Here is a 24,796-nt window from a genome sequence, read left to right as displayed (position 1 = left end):
TCAAAGCTTTTCTTGTGAAATTGTGACCATTTTCTTGTGAAATTGTGACCATTTTCTTGTGAAATTCCAACTCATTTTTCACAACAAGCTTTTTTGTATTTGCTTGTATGTAAAATCTGTATATATCTAGAAATGGCGGTCCTAAAGAGGTAGGCATTTTTCAGAGGTCTCAAGAAGTTAACAAATACCAGTGTGTGTGTGTGAGTGTGTGTGTGTGTGTGTGTGTGTGTGTGTGTGTGTGTGTGTGTGTGTGTGTGTGTGTGTGTTCTTGTATTTCTACCCTTCTTGAGAAACCAACAAGGAAAAGTAGCTTCCATATGAGGAGGTGTGAACAAGTGATGACATAAATCATGGTCCCAATACGGAAAACCATTGCATCTAATAGAGAATGTCTCATTTGCACCCCTGGTGGTGAAATCTATCAAAATGAGGGTGGTCCCAAAAAGGAGGGATTTTTCAAATTGACTGTGTGTCGGTTTTAAAAGTGCTCCCCCTCTGGTCAACATATGAAATAACAAGTGTGTGTAAGAAATTGAAATGCGCCCCCTCTGGCCGAAATTAATTAAAAAATAAAATAAATATGTATATAGAGACATACTGTAATAACTTGAAGTAAATAATGAAGATTAAAAAACAATTACAAACAAAAAATTCAAATGAAAAAAAATAACTAAAAGCAGACTTTTTCTCACAATGTGTCGACTTATTTCTTATAAAATTGGGAACAATTTCTCATATTCTTTCTGTTTGTGTAACATTGCAATATTTTCCTCATAAAATTATTACTTTTTAAGGTAAAATTATTACTTTTTAATGCAAAATGGTGACCTATGTCATATAAAATTTTGACTTTTATCACAATATTGCCAATTTTTTTGTTGTCCTTGTAAAATAGTGACATTTTTTTAGTATAATTATGACTTTTGTCATAATTTTGCCAAGTAAAATTCCGATTATTATTATAATATTGCCAAAAAGTTAAAGTTTTCTTATAAAATTACGACTATTTTCATTAAATTGCCAACATATTAAGCTTTTCTTGTAAAATTGTGACTGCTATCGAGTAAAATTCCAACTTTTATCATAACATTGCACAAATGTTTAGTATTTATTGCAAAATGTTGACTTGCGTTGAGTAAAATTACGACTTTTACTATAAAACTGCCAAAATTCGAAGCTTTTCTTGTGAAATTGTGACCATTTTCTTGTGAAATTCCAACTCATTTTTCACAACAAGCTTTTTTGTATTTGCTTGTATGTAAAATCTGTATATATCTAGAAAGGGTGGTCCTAAAGAGGTAGGCATTTTTCAGAGGTCTCAAGAAGGTAGAAATACCAGTGTGTGTGTGTGTGTGTGTGTGTGTGTGTGTGTGTGTTCTTGTATTTCTACCCTTCTTGAGACATCAACAAGGAAAAGTACCTTCCATATGAGGAGGTGTGAACAAGTGATGACATAAATCATGGGCCCAATACGGAAAACCATTGCATCCAATAGAGAATGTCTCATTTGCACCCCTGGTGGTGAAATCTATCAAAATGAGGGTGGTCCCAAAAAGGAGGGATTTTTCAAATTGACTGTGTGTCGATTTTAAAAGTGATCCCCCTCTGGTCAACATATGAAATAACAAGTGTGTGTAAAACATTTGAAGTGCTCCTCCTCTGGTCAACATATGTAATAACAAGTGAGTGTAAGAAATTGATATGCGCCTCATTTGGCCAAAAATAATTAAAAAATATAAAATAAATATGTATGTAGAGACATACTGTAATAACTTCAAGTAAATAATGAAGATTAAAAACCAATTACAGACAAACAATTTAAAAATTACAAATTAACAATGTGTCAACTTTGTTCTAATAAAATTGGGGGAAATTCTCATATTCTTCTTCTTCTGGAATATTGCAATATTTTTTCGTAAAATTATGACTTTTTTATGTCAAATTATTACTTTTTAATGCAAAATGGGGACATTTGTCATATAAAATTCAGAATTGTATTACAATATTGCCAAATTGTTTGTGGTTTTTGGTAAAATAGTGACATTTTTTGTCATAATTTTGCCAAATAAAATGCAGATCATTATTACAATATTGCCGAAATTTCAAAGTTTTCTTATAAAATTGTGACTTTTGTCGAATAAAATTACGACTCTTCATAGAATTGCCAAAATGTTGAAGCTTTTCTTGTAAAAGTGCGACTGTTATCGAGTACAATTCCAACTTTTATCATAATATTGCACAAATGTTCAGTATTTCTTGCAAAATTTTGACTTGTGTTGAGTAAAATTTCGACTTTTTTTAATAATACTGCCAAAATTCGAAGGTTTTCTTGTGAAATTGTGACCTTTTTCTTGTGAAATTCCAACTCATTTTTCACAACAAGCTTTTTTATATTTGCATAGTATGTATATATTATTAATGTTGTAAATACAAATCTTTATATATCTAGAAAGGGTGGTCCTAAAGAGGTAGGCATTTTTCAGAGGTCTCAAGAAGGTAGAAATACCAGTATGTGTGTGTGTGTGTGTGTGTGTTTCTTCCCTTCTTGAGACATCAACAAGGAAAAGTAGCTTCCATATGAGGAGGTGTGAACAAGTGATGACATAAATCATGGTCCCAATACGGAAAACCATTGCATCTAATAGAGAATGTCTCATTTGCACCCCTGGTGGTGACATTATCAAAATGAGGGTGGTCCCAAAAAGGAGGGATTTTTCAAATTGACTGTGTGTCGGTTTTAAAAGTGCTCCCCCTCTGGTCAACATATGAAATAACAAGTGTGTGTAAGAAATTTAAATGCGCCCCCTTTGGCCAAAAATAATAAAAAATTAAAATAAATATGTATATAGAAACATACTGTAATAACTTGAAGTAAATAATGAAGATTAAAAAACAATTTAAAAAATACAAATTAACAATGTGTCATTTTTTTTCTTATAAAATTGGGAAACATTTCTCATATTCTTTCTGTTTCTGTAATATTGCAATATTTTTTCGTAAAATGATTACTTTTTTATGTAAAATGATTACTTTTTTATGTAAAATTATTACTTTTTAATGCAAAATGGTGACATTTGTCATATAAAATTCTGAATGTTATCACAATATTGCCAATTTGTTTGTTGTCCTAGTAAAATAGTGACATTTTTTGTCAGAATTTTGCCAAATAAAATTCAGATTATTATAATAATATTGCCAACATTTTAAAGTTTTCTTATAAAATTGTGACTTTTGTCGAGTAAAATTACGACTCCTTTCATAGAAGTGTCAAAATGTTAAGCTTTTGTTGGAAAATTGTGACTTATCGAGTAAATTTCCAACTTTTATCATAACAGGTAGATTTTTTCTTGCAAAATTTCGACTTGCGTTGATTACAATGACGACTTTTATTATAACACTGACAAAATTCTAAGTTTTTCTTTTGAAATTGTGACCTTTTTCTTGTGAAATTACAACTGATTTTTCACAACAAGTTATTTTATATATGCATTGTATGTATACATTACTCATGTTATACACATCTTTACATATCTACAAAGGGTGGTGCTAAAGAGGTAGGCATTTTTCGGAGGTCTCAAGAAGGTAAAACATACAAGAATATGTGTGTGTGTGTGTGTGTGTGTGTGTGTGTGTGTGTGTGTGTGTGTGTGTGTGTGTGTGTGTATGCTTTGCAGCTGTGAGATGCAACAGAACGAACCAATAGAATATAATGGAAGTTTCTGAAACATTAATTTCTGTTCAAACCCGCTGTATACAGTTTTTAAACCAGCTTTTCTACTTTATAACCTTCTCTCTTCTACACATTTGTAAGTACCGTGATTTAACAGTAACAGGTGGACCTTGCTTGCCCACATCAGTATGATGGATTGATGGCGGCCATGGCCGGTGCCAGCCTCCGTGACAAGGAGAGGCAGCTGAAACAGACGCTCCCCTCCGCTTTATTTGCGCCTGTGTGAGTGCGTTTGTTGTCACGCCGCATTGGCAGGGGTGGCACCGCCATCTGCCGTGGCATGTGTGTTTGTGTGTGGGTGTGCATGTTTGTAGATGTGTATTTCACGATGAAGACAAGCTCGGATGAAACGGGTGATTGAGTGCTTTAGGCTGCTTGTTGTAATTGAATAGACTACTGGCACTGGTAACCACACACACACACACACACACACACACACACACACACACACACACACACACACACACACACACACACACACACACACACATACTGGTTATCATTTGGAATGGGGACCAAGTTTTTGATCATCACTTGTGGGGACCACCATTTCTACAGGTTGTGGAGGCATAAAAAAATTAGGTAAAATGGCCACTGCCCAGTTAGCTCATACATGTCCTTAAATTTATGGATTGATGAAGTAATGTGCTGATCATTCTTACTGGGGACCCTGGGAAAAAAGAGTAAATATGGTTCATGAGGACCAAATTAAATTTTTGTTGCATAATTCACACAGATTTATACAGCTCTCCCTCCCAGGGAATCTAAGTTACTGGTCAATCCCAAGTTCTTTCGATGACATATATGCGAGTAAGAAGGACCACCAAGACAGAATAGGAATATTATCAAGTTTTACTGAAATTTCAGGAGATCAGCCCACACCAATACATTCATATCGGCTACTCGAGTTGATCTCCCACTCAAACGGAAGAGCCAACTTCTTGCACACAAAGAAAACCCCCACCTCTCCCTCTCGCAACACTGATAAGGCAAGAAGGCAGGGATGTATTCACATTCCAATGTGTAAGACACTAAACAGACCTATGAAGACAAAGAGAAACTGGTATAATATACAAAGGAAAAGTACTAGATGATCTAAACATGGCTATGAATAAAGAAAGAACTCTTAAAAATATATGCAGTCTCCACACTACTGAGGACCATTTAAAAAAAGCAGTGAGTGAGGGGGGCTGCTGTGCAAATGTCTCACACTCAAACTAACCAGTCAACATGTTTTATGGGCCAAAGCTTAAAAATCACTTAGGCATCTTCAGAATGGATCTGACTATCATTTAAAAAGGTTTCCCTTTAGGGGACCTGTTTTTTTTTTTTGCTTGCATGCAGAACGACCCCAGGCCTATGGAGACTACATCAACACACCCAAGACAATGGGCACACACACACACACACACACACACACACACACACACACACACACACACACACACACACACACACACACACTGGTTATCATTTGTAATGGGGACCAAGTTTTTGATCATCACTTGTGGGTACCACCCTTTCTACAGGTTGTGGAGGCATAACAAACAATAGGTAAAAAGGCCACTGCCCAGTTAGCTCATACACAGCCTTACATTTCTGGATTGATGAAATAATGTGCTGATCATTCTTACTGGGGACCCTGGGGAAAAAGAGTAAATATGGTTCATGGGGACCAAATTTAATTTTTTTTGCATAATTCACACAAATTTATACGTGACTAGTGTTGCGTCGACCAGCTCTTCCTCCCAGGGAATCTAAGTTACTGGTCAATCCCAAATTCTTTCGATGACACATATGCGAGTAAGAAGGACCATCAAGACAGAATAGGAATATGATCAAGTTTTACTGAAATTTCAGGAGATCAGCCCACACCAATGCATTCATATCGGCTACTCGAGTTGATCTCCCACTCAAACGGAAGAGCCAACTTCTTGCACACAAAGAAAACCCCCACCTCTCCCTCTCGCAACACTGATAAGGCAAGAAGGCAGGGATGTATTCACATTCCAATGTGTAAGACACTAAACAGACCTATGAAGACAAAGAGAAACTGGTAGAATATACAAAGGAAAAGTACTAGATGGTCTAAACATGGCTATGAATAAAGAAATAACTCTTAAAAATATATGCAGTCTCCATACTACTGAGGACCATTTAAAAAAAGCAGTGAGTAGAGTACCAGCTACAGCCCGATGAGGGGGCTGTTGTGCAAATGTCTCACATTTAAACTAACCAGTAAACATGTTTTATGGGCCAAAGCTTAAAAATCACTTAAGGCATCTTCAGAATGGATCTGACTATCATTTAAAAAGGTTTCCCTTTAGGGGACCTGTTTTTTTTTTGTCCCAGTACTGTCAGAGGTCCCCTAAAAGTGACTGTGTAAACAGAGTGATATTGTGTGCGCATGAAGAGTGGAGTACAACTTTTACCTAACAAACAGACGTTAAAAAAAGAATTGAGTGAGCAGAACTTATACGAAGTACAAAGTTTTAGTTACTTAAGTGATAAACCAACATGCACTCAAAATTGATTTGCTGCCATCATGACTCAGTCATTTGGAGTTTGATCAACTTTTAGTTTATGTTCAAGTTGTGTGCAACAGTTATAAGGAGTTGTGTTAACTTGTCTGATTTACTGTATTTTCCGGACTATAAGGCGCGCTTAAAATATATATGTTTTTCTCAAAACCCGACAGTGAGCCGTATAACCCGTTGCGCCTAATGTAAGGAATACGTTTAGTTGAGCTTACCCACCTCGAAGCAATTTTATTTGGTACATGGTGTAATGATAAGTGTGAGCAGTAGATTGCGCATGCGCCGTGACACAAATGATGAGAATCAGGTGTCCTAATCACTTGGCCCGGCCACAGGTGTATAAAATCAAGCACTTAGGCATGGAGACTGTTTCTACAAACATTTGTGAAATAATGGGCCGCTCTCAGTGATTTCCAGCGTGGAACTGTCACAGGATGCCACCTGTGCAACAAATCCAGTCGTGAAATTTCCTTGCTCCTCAGGGATTGTGAATGATAGGCAAAAAAGTGCAGTTCGCCTTCAAGCAATCGAGTAATGTATTGATTAGTTTGTTTTAATAAATCTACGATTTGACTCCCTTGAATGGCCTTGACGCAGGAGCAGGCTGATCTGAAAACACCTCAATGATGGACGCTTTTGACCTCCCTCCCTCCTCAACGACACCCGGAGTCGAACTTTTGCTTGCATGCAGAATGGCCCCAGGCCTATGGAGACTACATCAACACACCCAAGACAATGGGCATACACACTAACACACACACACACACACACACATCCTTCCCCACCCCACGCCTTCACCACCGCTTGATTCCCCTCTGGGGTGATGGACGGCTGACGGTGCTTCATAGCAGCAGTCGACCTCCAGGGTCCCAAACTCACCCACCCTCCTTTGTTGCGAATTGTCGTGATTATATGTAACATATTTATGTGTGCATCGCATGGAGGTTTTTTCCCACTCCAGACTAGGCCCCCTTAGGAGCCCAGTCTAGATTGAATTTTTTTACTCATCTTCTTCCCCAGCGCCTTGTGGCGACCCATCAGTGTTCCTGTTCTGTAACCCTGTACACTGTTTGTTTGTCTCATCTTGAACGGGTTTGTGCTGAAAATATAGTTTTTTTGTACTTGTGCAATGACAAAAAAGACCTATCCTATCCTATCCTAAATGGAATAATGAGATAAAACACCCTTGTTTGCCTCAATAGGGAAAACTAGTTGAAATGTGTTTAATTATAGCGATAATTTAGTTATCCTCGTTTTACATCCTGGAAGAAACAGACCAAAAGTCAAGTAGTGAAACTCAGTATTGGGACATCTGCCTCATGCACCTCTCTCGTTATTCCACTTCCACTTACCCTTTCCCAACCCCTCTTTGACTTATAAGCTCTCTCCCTCTCCTCCCTCCCTCCCTCCTCCTCATCCTCCTACCTGCCAGCTGCTGCTCAGGGCCTCCTGCCTTTTTTTTTTTTTACAGTTTTCCATTAGACAAAAGAAAGGACAGAACTTCAAAAAAAAGAAGAAAACGAGAACGACGAACAGCAATGAAGGTCTTTGTTCTCTGCTCTGGTTTACTCTCGTTCTCTGCTGGTTTTCACCCCTCAGGGAATTTTCACGGTCTCTGGTGTCTCGGCCGTGTCTAACGGTCACTCACAACATCTTGCCCTCACAACTTGCGCCACAATGGCCTGGTTTCTACTCCAGGAGCCATTTTTACAGTCGGCCCTTGAACAGCTGCTCAGTCTTGACTGTCATGAGTGGCAGTACCGTCATTTAATAAATTATTGTCACATATACATTATAATGCCTTCCAGCGTGGAACTGTCATAGGATGCCACCTGTGCAACAAATCCAGTCGTGAAATTTCCTCGCTCCTAAATATTCCAAAGTCAACTTTATTATAAGAAAATGGAAGAGTTTGGGAACAACAGCAACTCAGCCACCAAGTGGTAGGCCACGTAAACTGACAGAGAGGGGTCAGTGGATGCTGAAGCGCATAGTGCAAAGACTTCAGTTGCTACAAAGCTCCGAACGTCATGTGTCCTTCCAAATTAGCCCACGTACAGTACGCAGAGAGCTTCATGGAATGGGTTTCCATGGCCGAGCAGCTGCATCTAAGCCATACATCACCAAGTCCAATGCAAAGCGTGGGATGGAGTGGTGTAAAGCACGTCGCCACTGGACTCTAGAGCAGTGGAGACGCCTTCTCTGGAGTGATGAATCATGCTTTTCCATCTGGCAATCTGATGGACCAGTCTGGGTTTGGAGGTTGCCAGGAGAACGGTACATTTCGAACTGCATTGTGCCGAGTGTGAATTTTGGTGGAGGAGGAATTATGGTGTAGGGTTGTTTTTCAGGAGTTGGGCTTAGTTCCAGTAAAAGGAACTTTGAATGCTCCAGTATACCAAAACATTTTGGACAATTCCATGCTCCCCAACCTTGCGGGAACAGTTTGGAGCGGGCCCCTTCCTCTTCCAACATGACCAAAAAGGACCATCAAGACAGAATAGGAATATTATCAAGTTGTACTGAAATTTCAGGAGATCAGCCCACACCAATACATTCATATCGGCTACTCGAGTTGATCTCCCACTCAAACGGAAGAGCCAACTTCTTGCACACAAAGAAAACCCCCACCTCTGGACTGATGAATCACGCTTTTCCATCTGGCAATCTGATGGACCAGTCTGGGTTTGGAGGTTGCCAGGAGACCGCTACATTTCGGACTGCATTGTGCTGAGTGTGAATTTTGGTGGAGGAGGAATTATGGTGTGGAGTTGTTTTTCAGGAGTTGGGCTTAGTTCCAGTGAAAGGAACTTTGAATGCTCCAGGATACCAAAACATTTTGGACAATTCCATGCTCCCAACCTTGTGGGAACAGTTTGGAGCGGGCCCCTTTCCCCTTCCAACATGACTGTGCACCAGTGCACAAAGCGGCATGGCGCGGCATGGCGTAGTGGGTAGAGCAACCGTGCCAGAAACCTGAGGGTTGCAGGTTCGCTCCCCGCCTCTTACCATCCAAAAATCGCTGCCGTTGTGTCCTTGGGCGGGACACTTCACCCTTTGCCCCCGGTGCCACTCACACCGGTGAATTGAATGATGAATGATAGGTGGTGGTCGGAGGGGCCGTTGGCGCAAATTGCAGCCACGCTTCCGTCAGTCTACCCCAGGGCAGCTGTGGCTATGAAAGTAGCTTACCACCACCAGGTGTGAATGAATGATGGGTTCTACATGTAAAGCGACTTTGGGTACTTAGAAAAGCGCTATATAAATCCCAGGTATTATTATTAAAGCAAGGTCCATAACAGAGTCTGGTGTGGATGAACTTGACTGGCCTGCACAGAGTCCTGACCTGAACCCGATAGAACACCGTTGAGATGAATTAGAGCAGAGACTGAGAGCCAGGCCTAATCATTTGGCCCAGGTGTATAAAATCAAGCACTTAGGCATGGAGACTGTTTCTACAAACATTTGTGAAAGAATGGGCCGCTCTCAGTGATTTCCAGCGTGGAACTGTCATAGGATGCCACCTGTGCAACAAATCCAGTCGGGAAATTTCCTCGCTCCTAAATATTCCAAAGTCAACTGTCAGCTTTATTATAAGATGACAGAGTCTGGCGTGGATGAACTTGACTGGCCTGCACAGAGTCCTGACCTGAAACCCGATAGAACACATTTAAGATGAATTCGAGCAGAGACTGAGAGCCAGGCCTTCTCCACCAACATCAGTGTGTGACCTCACCAAGGCGCTTTTGGAAGAATGGTGGAAAATTCCTATAAACACACTCCGCAACCTTGTGGACAGCCTTCCCAGAAGAGTTGAAGCTGTAATAGCTGCAAAAGGTGGACCGGCATCATATTGAACCCTATGGGTTAGGAATGGGATGGCACTTCAAGTTCATATGTGAGTCAAGGCAGGTGGCCAAATACTTTTGGCAATATAGTTTATTATTAATTTCTGTGTTTCTGGCCTGACCTCACCTGAGCCACGCTCACCAGAGCCGCAGCTACCCGACCACCTGCCTTCTTTCACCCTTCTGCCCTCAGGCCTCTTAATTAGGGAGGAGGAACTCATTTAGAATTTGACACCAAATGATTGCCTGGCTTGAGCTTTACAAAATGTCTTTTGCATGAATTATTGACAGAGAAAAATCTAGGAGTGACACCAAGTCCAACTGAAAGAAACTGACTGGGAAAATAAATCCCACTTTTTGGTATTTATGGAACAATACGTGTAGCAATAAGTCTACAAGGGGAAATTAGTGCTGAAGGCAAAAAAAAAAAGCCCTTTTACATATAATATATAATGTTCATTAATATGTGCTGTCCCTATTTCAAATTGATCCGGCTTCCCCCCACCTGGGGATAGGTTGATTGGTAACATTAAATGGTCACTAGTAGGGTTGTGCGGTATACCGGTACTAGATTAGTATTGCGGTACTAATGAATAAAAAAACAGTACTAAACTGTTCGGTACCGGTTCGCAATATATTTTTTTTTTACAGGCATGACAACGCGTCGTCGTCACCTCGTGTCATTGCTGGTTCTACGATCAGAGGAGCATGTTCGGCAGCGCACAATTCAGGATTAACGATTCAGGATTCAGGATGCTTTATTATTGTCCATTCTTTAACATGTACAAGACACATAAGAACTGAAATTACATTTTCGGCAAAGTACCACTAAGAGCAGACATACGTTACAGGGAGACAAGACGAGACCGCCGATGGATCAGCCACTGACGGCGCTCCTTAAAAAAGGTGGGGAAAAGGTGATATTGGGAAAGGGGGGAAGAGTAAAAAATATCAGTCAAAGGCTGGACCCTCATTTGCCATATCACACATAAACATGTTACATATAATCACAACAACTCGCAACAGGGGGAGTTGGGACCCTGGAGGTCTACTGCTGCTATGAAGCGCTACTCAGCCGTTCATCACCCCGAAGGGGAATCAAGCGGTGGTGAAGGCGTGGGGTGGGGGTGGGGAGTGTGTCTGTGTATATGCCCATTGTCTTTGGGTGAAGTGGAGTTGTGTTCATAGGTCTGGGGTCGTTCTGCATGCTATGCAATCAGACATGGAATTGATCAGCTGGACTCTCGACTCAATTGACAAAATCTTTTCGACGAGGAAAAGAGGATCTGGGGAACCATTGCTGTGGGGTACGTGTGAGATTCCTGGGACAAATGGAGAATCATGTGCCTCTCAGTCCTTTCCATCGAGGACGTCACGGAGTACTTACAAGCAGACACAGTGTGTAGACAGAAAAGGGAGAACGGACGCATTTTGGCTTAAAAACTAACGATAAAGGTGAAGTTATAACACTGAAACGCCCGCAGAAAGAGGTGCTTTAAGACATGGCTAGTTAGCGGCTAACGTCCATCCGCAGTCTGCAGTGTTTTAGCTACTTCTAAATCACTAATCCTCGCCTCCATGGCGACATATAAAGTGAGTTTCTTACAAGTATCATCCCTGTAGGACGAGGAATAGCTAAACATGCTTCATTACACACCGTAGCTCACCAGCGTTACTGTTAGAATAATTATGTATATATTATCACACAACTCTTATGCTTAAGGGCCGTTGCTATAGTTATTATCAATTGTGCTGAAGTTGTACTGTTTCTATCTGTGCAAAGGGACATCGTCTCTTATCAGTGTTTTCAGACCCTGAATCGGCCTGCTGACTGCCAAGGGAACATCGAGTGCCGTGACCACAGACAGAGCAGAGACAGGGCGATTTTACAAGTATCAACACATTTGCATTTCGTTAATAGTCATGTATTGTGTCTAACTGGAGCTGTTGAGATTACCCCCTTCCCTCAGCGACAGCTTCAGTGATGTAACCAGGGACCTCCCAAATAAATAAAGGAAGCACGTGGATTTTAGAGCATAGGGCGAGATTGTGACTAAGTGTGCAGCTCCATGCGTTCTCCTCATTGAGCCAAATTTAACACTGTCTCTGCATGATTCCTGTGACGATCTGTCACTTCATTTCGGTTTGTTACCATGTTTTTTGTATTTACTTCCTGTCAGTGCTCTTATTTTGTTATATTTCCTGTTTGTTCCGCTGAGCACTGTTTGCCTGCTGCCAATCAGCATCCGTCTATTTATGTTTTCTCTCGAGCACTCCTCAGTGCTCGATGATAGACTCTACGTTTGGAACTGTTCTATGCAAGACTGCTACATTTTTCTGTTGATGATCATTAAAATCATCTTACCTGCTCATCCTCCTCCTGGTTCTTGCATCTTGGGGTCACACAAACGGCAGCCATGCGAGTTCCTCACAGTATCATCGAGCCAGAAGATTGTGTCCTCGCGAGAACCCCTGTCGGCGATGCACAGCCGACCTTCTGGACCGCACAATTCTTGGAGGACTTAAAAGCCAGGTTTGTGCGGTCCCAGCCCACAGCAGGCTCGGACCTTCCCTCTCCACCTCGACCGCCGGTTCCGGCTCTCCGACCGGCGAGGCCACCGCCGCCTTCGCTCCTCCCGGCTCGGCCGCCGGTTCCGGCTCTCCGACCGGCTAGGCCACCGCCGCCTTCGCTCTTCCCGGCTCGGCCGCCGGTTCCGGATCTCCGACCGGCTAGGCCACCGCCGCCTTCGCTCTTCCCGGCTCGGCCGCCGGTTTCGGATCTCCGACCGGCGCGGCCACTGCCGCCATCTTCACCGTCGCCTGCTGTGCATCCTGTCCCGGCTCCACGGCAATCGCCTGTGCCAGCGCGTCGACCACCGGTTCCCACACCGCGTCGCACGCCAGTCGCAGCCGCGCGTCTTACGCTGGTCGCGGCGCCACGACGACCAACACCGGCTGAGTGCCCAGCACCCGTTCCTGCTCCAAGGCAGCTTCCAGCAGCTGCACCACGGCTGCTAACCCTTCCAGCACCCGCTCATCCTGCCAGTCCGGCGAAGGCTCCAGTGGAGCCCAACGTGATGTCCTTCCTGATGGGACTCGGCGAGGGACGTATCTTTTTTTTTTTTTTTTTTTAGCAGTTAAGATGATTTTAATGATCATCAACAGAAAAATGTAGCAGTCTTGCATACAACAGTTCCAAACATAGAGTCTATCATCGAGCACTGAGGAGTGCTCGAGAGAAAACATAAATAGACTTATGCTGATTGGCAGCAGGTGTGGACCGGCTGTCAATCAACGGCAGGTGAGGAGAAAACAGTGCTCAGCGGAACAAACAGGAAATGTAACAAAATAAGAGCACTGACAGGAAGTAAATACAAAAAACATGGAAACAAACCAAAATGAAGTGACAGATCGTCACAATTCCTTGCTTCTTGTCTGTTTAATAGATGTCATCAGTGTTTGAACCTGACAGTCACAATGTAAACAAATGCCATGGGTGGATCTACACCTTACATCCACTGTAATGATACCAAGTACAAGAGTGTATCTAGTCGATACTACTATAATTACATCTACATTTTATATCGTCACAAAATCTTTTTACTTTTTTTTTTTTTAATTCATATTATATTCATAAACTCCGGAAATGAGTCGTTGGACACATGAGAACTTACATTATGACCAATGTATGATCCTGGTATCGGATTGATACCCAAAACTGCTATATAAAGTATCCAAAAAACATTTATTACATTTGAACAGAAGTGTAGATAGAACATGTTGAAACGGAAAATAACCAAGTAGATTATTAATACATTTTTACAGCTTGTCCTTTAAAATTTTGACAAAATAAATACATAAGAAATGACACAATATGTTATAGCATATGTCAGCAGACAAATTTGTTTGTTTACTTACTACTAAAAGACAAGTTGTCTTGTATGTTCACTATTTTATTTAAGGACTTAACTGCAATAAGAAACATATGTTTAATGTACCCTACGATTTTTTGTTAAAATAAAGCCAATAATGCAATTTTTTGTGGTTCCCTTTATTTAGAAAAGTATCGACAAGTATCGAAATATTTTGGTACCGTCACCGGTACCAAAATATTGGTATCGAGACCCTAGTGTGTGAATGTGAGTGTGAATGTTGTCTATTTGTGTTGGCCCTGTGATGAGGTGGCGACTTGTCCAGGGTGTACCCCGCCTTCCGCCCGAGTGCAGCTGGGATAAGCCCGAGAGGGACAAGTGGTAGAAAATGGATGAATATTAATTCTATTGCACATACCGACAATTGTGTCGTTTAACAGGACAGGCTAACCTCCTCCAAAGCTACGAACAATGTGAGACTGGGCTTTCTGCTCCGCCGCTCCCAGTCTGTGGAACGCTCTCCCTGACCACCTGAGGGCACCACAGACTGTGGATGCTTTTAAAAAAGGCTTAAAAACCCTTCTTTTTAAAAAAAAAACTAACATATACTAATTTTAGCTATTTGGCTGTTCTAGTTTTTATTTATTTATTTATTTTGTATTATCTTTTTATTTCATTTATTTATTTTTTTAATACACTGTAGCACTTTGAGGTTGTTTACTCAATGTAAAGTGCTTTTTACAAATAATATCTATTATTATTATTACATTTTACATACATGATTTTTTATTTAATTTATAATACTGATTATACAGTTATTCTTTGTCAATCGGCCTCATTGTGTAAGATACATTTAAGACTAAAGTTGTCATGACTTGGTCCGGGGTGTGTGCTTTTCCAGGATGCAACGGAAAGTTGGCTCGTGCGAGACGGGAATGAAGGTACATGATTTATTATTATCTAAAAAAGGAATAAATGAAAGCGCGCACAGTGGCGGAGAATAAACTATAAAACCAAAAGACTATAGCAAAAAGTACAAACAAAAAACACGCACAATGGCGGAGAACAAACTATGAAAAACAAAAAGACTATAAACATGGAACCAAAACTTACTTTGACAAGGGACATGAAGCAGGATCTTAGAGGAATGGACAGAGCATAAATGTGGTGTGAGGTCGTCAGGACGAACAACAGAAAATGAATGAACTTAAATACTTATGGACATGATTAACAACAGGTGCGTGACTCAAAACAGGTGCGTGACATGACAGGTGAAACTAATGGGTAACTATGGTGACAAAACAAAACAAAAGTGCACAAAAAGTCCAAAAATAAAACCTGATCACACAGACATGACAAAAGTAGGAATTATTATTTTTTTAATCAAATATATTTAAACAGGGCTACCCCAGGCTAAACTTTGTTTACATTTTTTAATTAAACTTGCATTTAACTTGGTGTATATTTTGCACCAGAAGTAATTAATGGGAATAAAACATAAGTTTATTAACAATCGTAATTTAACCTTGACCAGTACATTCTGCCGTCCAAATACATGGATTTATGTTGTGAGCTACAGAGGGAAATTGGCCATTATATCCTTTCATATAGAGTGCTCTGTCATTGATTGATTAACATTTTGCATGCACTTCTTCAAACAAAACGGGGCCTCCCACGGATCTTGGCGCCCCATTCCGCAGCCCGTGTTCTGCCTATGAGGCCGGGCATCCCTGTTTTTATAGCTAGAGCATAAATACCCCTGTTTAGAACCTTCTAAATACAAACCCCGTTTCCATGAGTTGGGAAATTGTGTTAGATGTAAATATAAACGGAATACAATGATTTGCAAATCCTTTTCAACCCATAATCAATTGAATGCACTACAAAGACAACATATTTGATGTTCAAACTCATAAACTTTATTTTTTTTTTGCAAAAAATAATTAATGTAACACGTGGCTTGGCATTGTCTTGCTGAAATAAGCAGGGGCGTCCATGGTAACGTTGCTTGGATGGCAACATATGTTGCTCCAAAACCTGTATGTACCTTTCAACATTAATGGTGCCTTCACTGATGTGTAAGTTACCCATGTCTTGGGGACTAATACACCCCCATACCATCACACATGCTGGCTTTTACACTTTGCGCCTATAACAATCCGGATGGTTCTTTTCCTCTTTGGTCCGGAGGACACGACGTCCACAGTTTCCAAAAACAATTAGAAATATGGACTCGTCAGACCACAGAACACTTTTTCACTTTGTATCAGTCCATCTTAGATGAGCTCAGCCCCAGCGAAGCCGACGGCGTTTCTGGGTGTTGTTGATAAACGGTTTTCGCCTTGCATAGGAGAGTTTTAACTTGCACTTACAAATGTACCGATCAACTGTAGTTACTGACAGTGGGATTCTGAAGTGTTCCTGAGCCCATGTGGTGATATCCTTTACACACTGATGTTGCTTGTTGATGCAGTACAGCCTGAGGGATTGAAGGTCACGGGCTTAGCTGCTTACGTGCAGTGATTTCTCCAGATTCTCTGAACTCTTTGATGATATTATGGACCGTAAATGGTGAAATCCCTAAATTCCTTACAATAGCTGGTTGAAAAAGGTTTTTCTTAAACTGTTCAACAATTTGCTCACACATTTGTTGACAAAGTGGTGACCCTCGCCCCATCCTGGTTTGTGAATGACTGAGCATTTCATGGAATCTACTTTTATACCCAATCATGGCACCCACCTGTTCCCAATTAGCCTGCACACCTGTGGGATGTTCCGAATAAGTGTTTGATGAGCACTCCTCAACTTTATCAGTATTTATTGCCACCTTTCCCAACTCCTTTGTCACGTGTTGCTGGCATCCAATTCTAAAGTTAATGATTATTTGCATTTGTTTGAACATCAAATATGTTGTCTTTGTAGCATATTCAACTGAATATGGGTTGAAAATGATTTGCAAATCATTGCATTCCGTTTATATTTACTTCTAACACAATTTCCCAACTCATATGGAAACAGGGTTTGTACATACAGCTAGCCTAAATAGCATGTTAGCATTGATTAGCTTGCAATCATGGATTGACCAAATATGCCTGATAAGCACTCCAGCAAATCAAGAAAATCAACAAACCTTACATTTGTGCGTTCACGCACAGCATAAAACGTTTGGTGGACAAAATAAGACAAAGAAGGAGTGGCATAAAACCCGTCTTTCTGTGGCAGCGTCGGAGAAAGTTGTGCATGTAAACAAACTGCGGTGCGTTCAAGGATGGCTGAAATTAATAGGACAAAACGGCGCTTGCCAAATACTGTCATCAGTGAAGCATGTTTAATATAAACAATGGGGTTTCTAACAATTAAGAAAGTTTGTCCTTGTCATGTCTGTGTAATCATGTTTTGTTTTAAGTCATGTTTTGTTTAGTTTCTGGCTTTTCACTCCCTTGTCTTGTTTGCATGATTACCCATTAGTTTCACCTGTTCCACGTTTGGACTCATTGTGCACTCTTGTTTGTCACCATAGCAACCATTAGTTTTCACCTGTCACGTCACGCACCTGTTTCACGTTTTGAGTCACGCACCTGCTTTCACTAATCATGTCCATAGTATTTAAGTTCATTCATTTTCTGTTGTTCGTCCTGACGACATCCCCGCATTTATGCTCCTGCACACTCTCCACACCCTGATGACCCTTGCTACTCTTTTTTTTCATGCCGGTTCCATGCCAAGTAAGTTTTTGTTTATTAAGCCACAGTTAGTGTTTTGTTTAATTGTTCATAGTTTCTGCCAATGTGCAAGTTTTGTGTTTATAGTCTAGTTTTGTACCTCCGCCCCTGTGCGCGCTTTTCGTTTATTCCTTTTTTGATAGTTTAAATAAATCATGTACCCACCTTCGAGCCTTGACCAGTCCAGTTCATTTGCACCACGGGAGAACAAACCAAGCCATAGTCCTAGTCATGACAGTCCTCCTACAGAAACCATATTAAGTTGCTCTGTTTATTGCTATTCTGAATGTTGCTGGGTCGGATTTGGTTGTGGAATTGGATTGCATTATTGTGGTATTGTTTTGTTTGATTGATTAATAAATTATTTAAAAAAAATAATAAAAAAAATAAAAAAATAAACCATATTAAAACAAAAAAATATATTTTTTCTTCATCTTTTTCCATTTTCACACATCTCTGAAAGAGGTCCAGGAAGCCACTAGGGCGGGTGGGACAGAGCCGCATGCGGTTCTAGAGCCGCGGGTTGCTGACCCCCGTCTTAGCCTAACCTGGATTTTTTTTATTTTTTTTTTCCCAGCAACTAAATCCCACCCGGCAATCTACACTCTTAGAAATAAAAGTGCTAAGTAGAACCATATAAGGTTCTTCGGCTCGTCCTCATAGGAGAACCCTTTTTGGCTCCAGGTAGAACCTTTTTATAAAGGTTCCACCTGGAACCCTTTTGGAGGGTTCTACCTAGAACTGTGTGTGTAAGGTTCCACCCAGAACCCCCCATGAGAGGTTCTACAAAGAACCCACGCAGGGAGTTCCACTAAGAACCCTTTCGTATTTCAAGGGTTTCATCTAGAACCCACACAGGGAGTTCCACTAAGAACCCTTTCGTATTTCAAGGGTTTCATCTAGAACCCACACAGGGAGTTCCACTAAGAACCCTTTTGTATTTCAAGACTTTCAACTAGAACCCACGCAGGGAGTTCCACTAAGAACCCTTTCAGGTTTCAAGGGTTTCATCTAGAACCCACACAGGGAGTTCCACTAAGAACCCTTTCGTTTGTCAAGGGTTTCATCTAGAACCCATGCAGGGAGTTCCACTAAGAACCCTTTCAGGTTTCAAGGGTTTCATCTAGAACCCACACAGGGAGTTCCACAAAGAACTCTTTCATGTTTCAAGGGTTTCATCTAGAACCCACACAGGGAGTTCCACTAAGAACCCTTTCGTTTGTCAAGGGTTTCATCTAGAACCCATGCAGGGAGTTCCACTAAGAACCCTTACAGGTTTCAAGGGTTTCATCTAGAACCCACACAGGGAGTTCCACAAAGAACTCTTTCATGTTTCAAGGGTTTCATCTAGAACCCACACAGGGAGTTCCACTAAGAACCCTTTCGTTTGTCAAGGGTTTCATCTAGAACCCATGCAGGGAGTTCCACTAGGAACCCTTTCAGGTTTCAAGGGTTTCATCTAGAACCCACACAGGGAGTTCCACAAAGAACTCTTTCATGTTTCAAGGGTTTCATCTAGAACCCACACAGGGAGTTCCACTAAGAACCCTTTCGTTTGTCAAGGGTTTCATCTAGAACCCATGCAGGGAGTTCCACTAAGAACCCTTTCAGGTTTCAAGGGTTTCATCTAGAACCCACACAGGGAGTTCCACAAAGAACTCTTTCATGTTTCAAGGGTTTCATCTAGAACCCACACAGGGAGTTCCACTAAGAACCCTTTCGTTTGTCAAGGGTTTCATCTAGAACCCATGCAGGGAGTTCCACTAAGAACCCTTACAGGTTTCAAGGGTTTCATCTAGAACCCACACAGGGAGTTCCACAAAGAACTCTTTCATGTTTCAAGGGTTTCATCTAGAACCCACACAGGGAGTTCCACAAAGAACCCTTTCGTATTTCAAGGGTTTCATCTAGAACCCACACAGGGAGTTCCACTAAGAACCCTTTCGTTTGTCAAGGGTTTCATCTAGAACCCATGCAGGGAGTTCCACTAAGAACCCTTTCGTATTTCAAGGGTTTCATCTAGAACCCACACAGGGAGTTCCACTAAGAACCCTTTTGTATTTCAAGACTTTCAACTAGAACCCACGAAGGGAGTTCCACTAAGAACCCTTTCGTATTTCAAGGGTTTCATCTAGAACCCACACAGGGAGTTCCACTAAGAACCCTTTCGTTTGTCAAGGGTTTCATCTAGAACCCATGCAGGGAGTTCCACTAAGAACCCTTACAGGTTTCAAGGGTTTCATCTAGAACCCACACAGGGAGTTCCACAAAGAACTCTTTCATGTTTCAAGGGTTTCATCTAGAACCCACACAGGGAGTTCCACTAAGAACCCTTTCGTTTGTCAAGGGTTTCATCTAGAACCCATGCAGGGAGTTCCACTAGGAACCCTTTCAGGTTTCAAGGGTTTCATCTAGAACCCACACAGGGAGTTCCACTAAGAACCCTTTTGTATTTCAAGACTTTCAACTAGAACCCACGCAGGGAGTTCCACTAAGAACCCTTTCAGGTTTCAAGGGTTTCATCTAGAACCCACACAGGGAGTTCCACTAAGAACCCTTTCGTTTGTCAAGGGTTTCATTTAGAACCCATGCAGGGAGTTCCACTAAGAACCCTTACAGGTTTCAAGGGTTTCATCTAGAACCCACACAGGGAGTTCCACAAAGAACTCTTTCATGTTTCAAGGGTTTCATCTAGAACCCACACAGGGAGTTCCACTAAGAACCCTTTCGTTTGTCAAGGGTTTCATCTAGAACCCATGCAGGGAGTTCCACTAAGAACCCTTTCAGGTTTCAAGGGTTTCATCTAGAACCCACACAGGGAGTTCCACAAAGAACTCTTTCATGTTTCAAGGGTTTCATCTAGAACCCACACAGGGAGTTCCACTAAGAACCCTTTCGTTTGTCAAGGGTTTCATCTAGAACCCATGCAGGGAGTTCCACTAGGAACCCTTTCAGGTTTCAAGGGTTTCATCTAGAACCCACACAGGGAGTTCCACAAAGAACTCTTTCATGTTTCAAGGGTTTCATCTAGAACCCCCACAGGGAGTTCCACTAAGAACCCTTTCGTTTGTCAAGGGTTTCATCTAGAACCCATGCAGGGAGTTCCACTAAGAACCCGTTCAGGTTTCAAGGGTTTCATCTAGAACCCACACAGGGAGTTCCACAAAGAACTCTTTCATGTTTCAAGGGTTTCATCTAGAACCCACACAGGGAGTTCCACTAAGAACCCTTTCGTTTGTCAAGGGTTTCATCTAGAACCCATGCATGGAGTTCCACTAAGAACCCTTTCAGGTTTCAAGGGTTTCATCTAGAACCCACACAGGGAGTTCCACAAAGAACTCTTTCATGTTTCAAGGGTTTCATCTAGAACCCACACAGGGAGTTCCACTAAGAACCCTTTCGTTTGTCAAGGGTTTCATCAAGAACCCATACAGGGAGTTCCACTAAGAACCCTTTCAGGTTTCAAGGGTTTCATCTAGAACCCACACAGGGAGTTCCACAAAGAACTCTTTCATGTTTCAAGGGTTTCATCTAGAACCCACACAGGGAGTTCCACTAAGAACCCTTTCGTTTGTCAAGGGTTTCATCTAGAACCCATACAGGGAGTTCCACTAAGAACCCTTTCAGGTTTCAAGGGTTTCATCTAGAACCCACACAGGGAGTTCCACAAAGAACTCTTTCATGTTTCAAGGGTTTCATCTAGACCTGACACAGGGGGTTCTAAAAACATCCCTTTTCAAAGGTTTTCACCGATAACCGTCTTGTCTTCTGAGGGTTCTATAAAGAACCATATTGTATTCTACAGATCAGTTTAGTTCATATTATATTGTGGTCATTTATCATGTTGACATTGAACAGACATTTTAATGAGAAAAACATTTATTTAAAGATAGGCACCATTATTGGCAAATGTTATCAGGAAGTATGTCCCTGGTGACACAGGATCTTACCCATGCTTTCAACAATCCCCGAAGAACTCTTTCTTCCAAAAACGGTTCTCTGGATACAAAATAGTTCTTACTGGAACCCTTAGTGTTAGTGAGAACCCTTTTAAAACCAATTATTCAGAAAAGGGGTTTTTAAAGGGTTCTCTGGATCAAAAATGGTTCTTACTGGAACCATTAGCGTTACCAAGAACCCTTGAAAAACCATTTCTTCGGGAAAGGGTTTTTCAGAAGCAAATGGTTCCAGTTAGAACCTCAGCCCTTGTAGAAGAACCCTTTTAGAACCCTTATTTCTAAGAGTGTAGTTGAGAAACACAGAGAACCATAATAGAGGGGAAAAACATGAATGTTAACTGCAGGGGGAGTGGTGCGTGAGTTTGATGTAGGGTGAGGATTACTAAAGCTAATACCAGGTGTTAAAGACCAATCACCCAGTCCACACACACACACACACACACACATGTGCACGTCATAACCTGTCTCCAAACACTGCCGCTCTCCATCAGCACACAGATAAGACAAACACACCCACAAAAACCTGCATGAGTCATTGCACACACACACATGCAGGTATGCGCGGATACGTACACCTGTGAGCTCGCAAACAGGGTGAAAAACATGTATATATCAGCACACACTTCAAAGTGCATTTCCAGAACTGGCTCGGCGCTTAAGCTGCTAATTACACCTGTTCTGTGTGTGTGTGTGTGCGTGTGAGTGTGTGTTTTTTGTACTTCTACCCTTCTTGAGACATCAACAGGGAAAAGTACCGTCCATATGAGGAGGTGTGAACAAGTGATGACATAAATCATGGTCCCAATACGGAAAACCATTGCATCTAATAGAGAATGTCTCATTTGCACCCCTGGTGGTGAAATCTATCAAAATGAGGGTGGTTTCAAAAAGAAGGGATTTTTTTAATTGACTGTGTGTCGGTTTTAAAAGTGCTCCCCCTCTGGTCAACATATGAAATAACAAGTGTGTGTAAGAAATTGAAATGCGCCTCTTTTGGCGAAAATGTATTAAATAAATATGTATAAACACATACTGTAATAACTTGAAGTAAATAATGAGGATTAAAAACGAATACAAACAAAAAACTCCCAAAAAATTCAAAAAAATAATTAAATTAATTAATTATATTTGCATAGTATGTACATATTATTATTGTTGTAAATGTTGTGTGTGTTTTCTTGTATTTCTACCCTTCTTGAGACATCAAGAAGGAAAAGTAGCTTCCATATGAGGAGGTGTGAACAAGTGATGACATAAATCATGGTCCCAATACGGAAAATCATTGCATCTAATAGAGAATGTCTCATTAGCACCCCTGGTGGTGACATCTATAAAAATGAGGGTGGTCCCAAAAAGAAGGGATTTTTAAAATTGATTGTGTGTCGCTTTTAAAAGTGCTCCCCCTCTCTGGTCAACATATGAAATAACAAGTGTGTGTAACAATTTGAAGTGTTTCTCCTCTGGTCAACATATGGAATTACAAGTGTAAGAAATTAAAATGCGCCCCCTTTGGCCAAAATTAATTTGAAAAAATAAATAAATATGTATATAGAGACGTACTGTAATAACTTGAAGTAAATAATGAGGATTAAAAAACAATTACGAACACAAAACTCCAAAAAAGATTAATAAATAACTTAAATGAATTAATTATAATTGCATAGTATGTACATATTATTATTGTTGTCAATGTTGTGTGTGTTTCCTTTGGCCAAAATTGATTAAAAACATCAAATAAATATGTATAAATACATACTGTGATAACTTGAAGTAAATAATGAGGAATAAAAAATAATTACAGACAAAAAACTAAAAAAAAACAAACATAACTTCAATGAATTAATTATATTTGCATAGTATGTACATATTATTATTGTTGTAAATGTTGTGTGTGTTTTCTTGGATCTCTACCCTTCTTGAGACGTCAACAAGGAAAAGTAGCTTCCATATGAGGAGGTGTGAACAAGTGATGACATAAATCATGGTCCCAATACGGAAAACCATTGCATCTAATAGAGAATGTCTCATTTGCACCCCTGGTGGTGAAATCTATCAAAATGAGGGTGGTTTCAAAAAGAAGGGATTTTTTAAATTGACTGTGTGTCGGTTTTAAAAGTGCTCCCCCTCTGGTCAACATATGAAATAACAAGTGTGTGTAAGAAATTGAAATACGCCCCCTTTGGCCAAAATGTATTAAAAACATACAATAAATATGTATAAATACATACTGTAACAACTTGAAGTAAATAATGAGGATTAAAAAATAATTACAAACAAAAAACTCAAAAAAAAAAAATACATAACTTCAATGAATTAATTATATTTGCATAGTATGTACATATTATTAATGTTGGAAATGTTGAGTGTGTTTTCTTGTATTTCTACCCTTCTTGTGATGTCAACAAGGAAAAGTAGCTTCCATATGAGGAGGTGTGAACAAGTGATGACATAAATCATGGTCCCAATACGGAAAACCATTGCATCTAATAGAGAATGTCTCATTTGCACCCCTGGTGGTGACATCTATCAAAATGAGGGTGGTTTCAAAAAGAAGGGATTTTTTAAATTGATTTTGTGTCGGTTTTAAAAGTGCTCCCCCTCTGGTCAACATATGAAATAACAAGTGTGTGTAAGAAATTGAAATGCGCCCCCTTTGGCCCAAATTAAATAAAAAATAAATACAAATAAAACATTTATATGGAGACATACTGTAATAACTTGAAGTAAATAATGAAGATTAAAAACCAATTACAGACAAAAAAATAATTAAAACAAATAAATTAACTAAAAACACTCTTTTTCTCACAATATGTCGACTTCTTTCTTATACAATTGGGAACAATTTCTCATATTCTTTCTGTTTCTGTGATATTGCAATTTTTGCTCGTAATATTATTACTTTTTTATGTTAAATTATTAAATTTTTAATGCAAAATGGTGACATTTGTTATGTAAAATTCTGACTTTTACCACAATATTGCCAATTTTTTTTTGTTGTTCTTGTAAAATAGTGACATTTTTTGAGTAAAACTATGACTTTTATCATAATTTTGCCACGTTAAATTCCAATTAATGTTATAATATTTCCCAAATTAAAAACAAATTGTGACTTTTGTCAAGTAAAATTA

Source organism: Nerophis lumbriciformis, linkage group LG14 (assembly GCF_033978685.3).
Source record: "Nerophis lumbriciformis linkage group LG14, RoL_Nlum_v2.1, whole genome shotgun sequence".
Taxonomy (NCBI): domain Eukaryota; kingdom Metazoa; phylum Chordata; class Actinopteri; order Syngnathiformes; family Syngnathidae; genus Nerophis; species Nerophis lumbriciformis.
The sequence above is the reverse complement of the archived record's forward strand: the minus strand, read 5'-3'. Positions refer to the sequence as shown.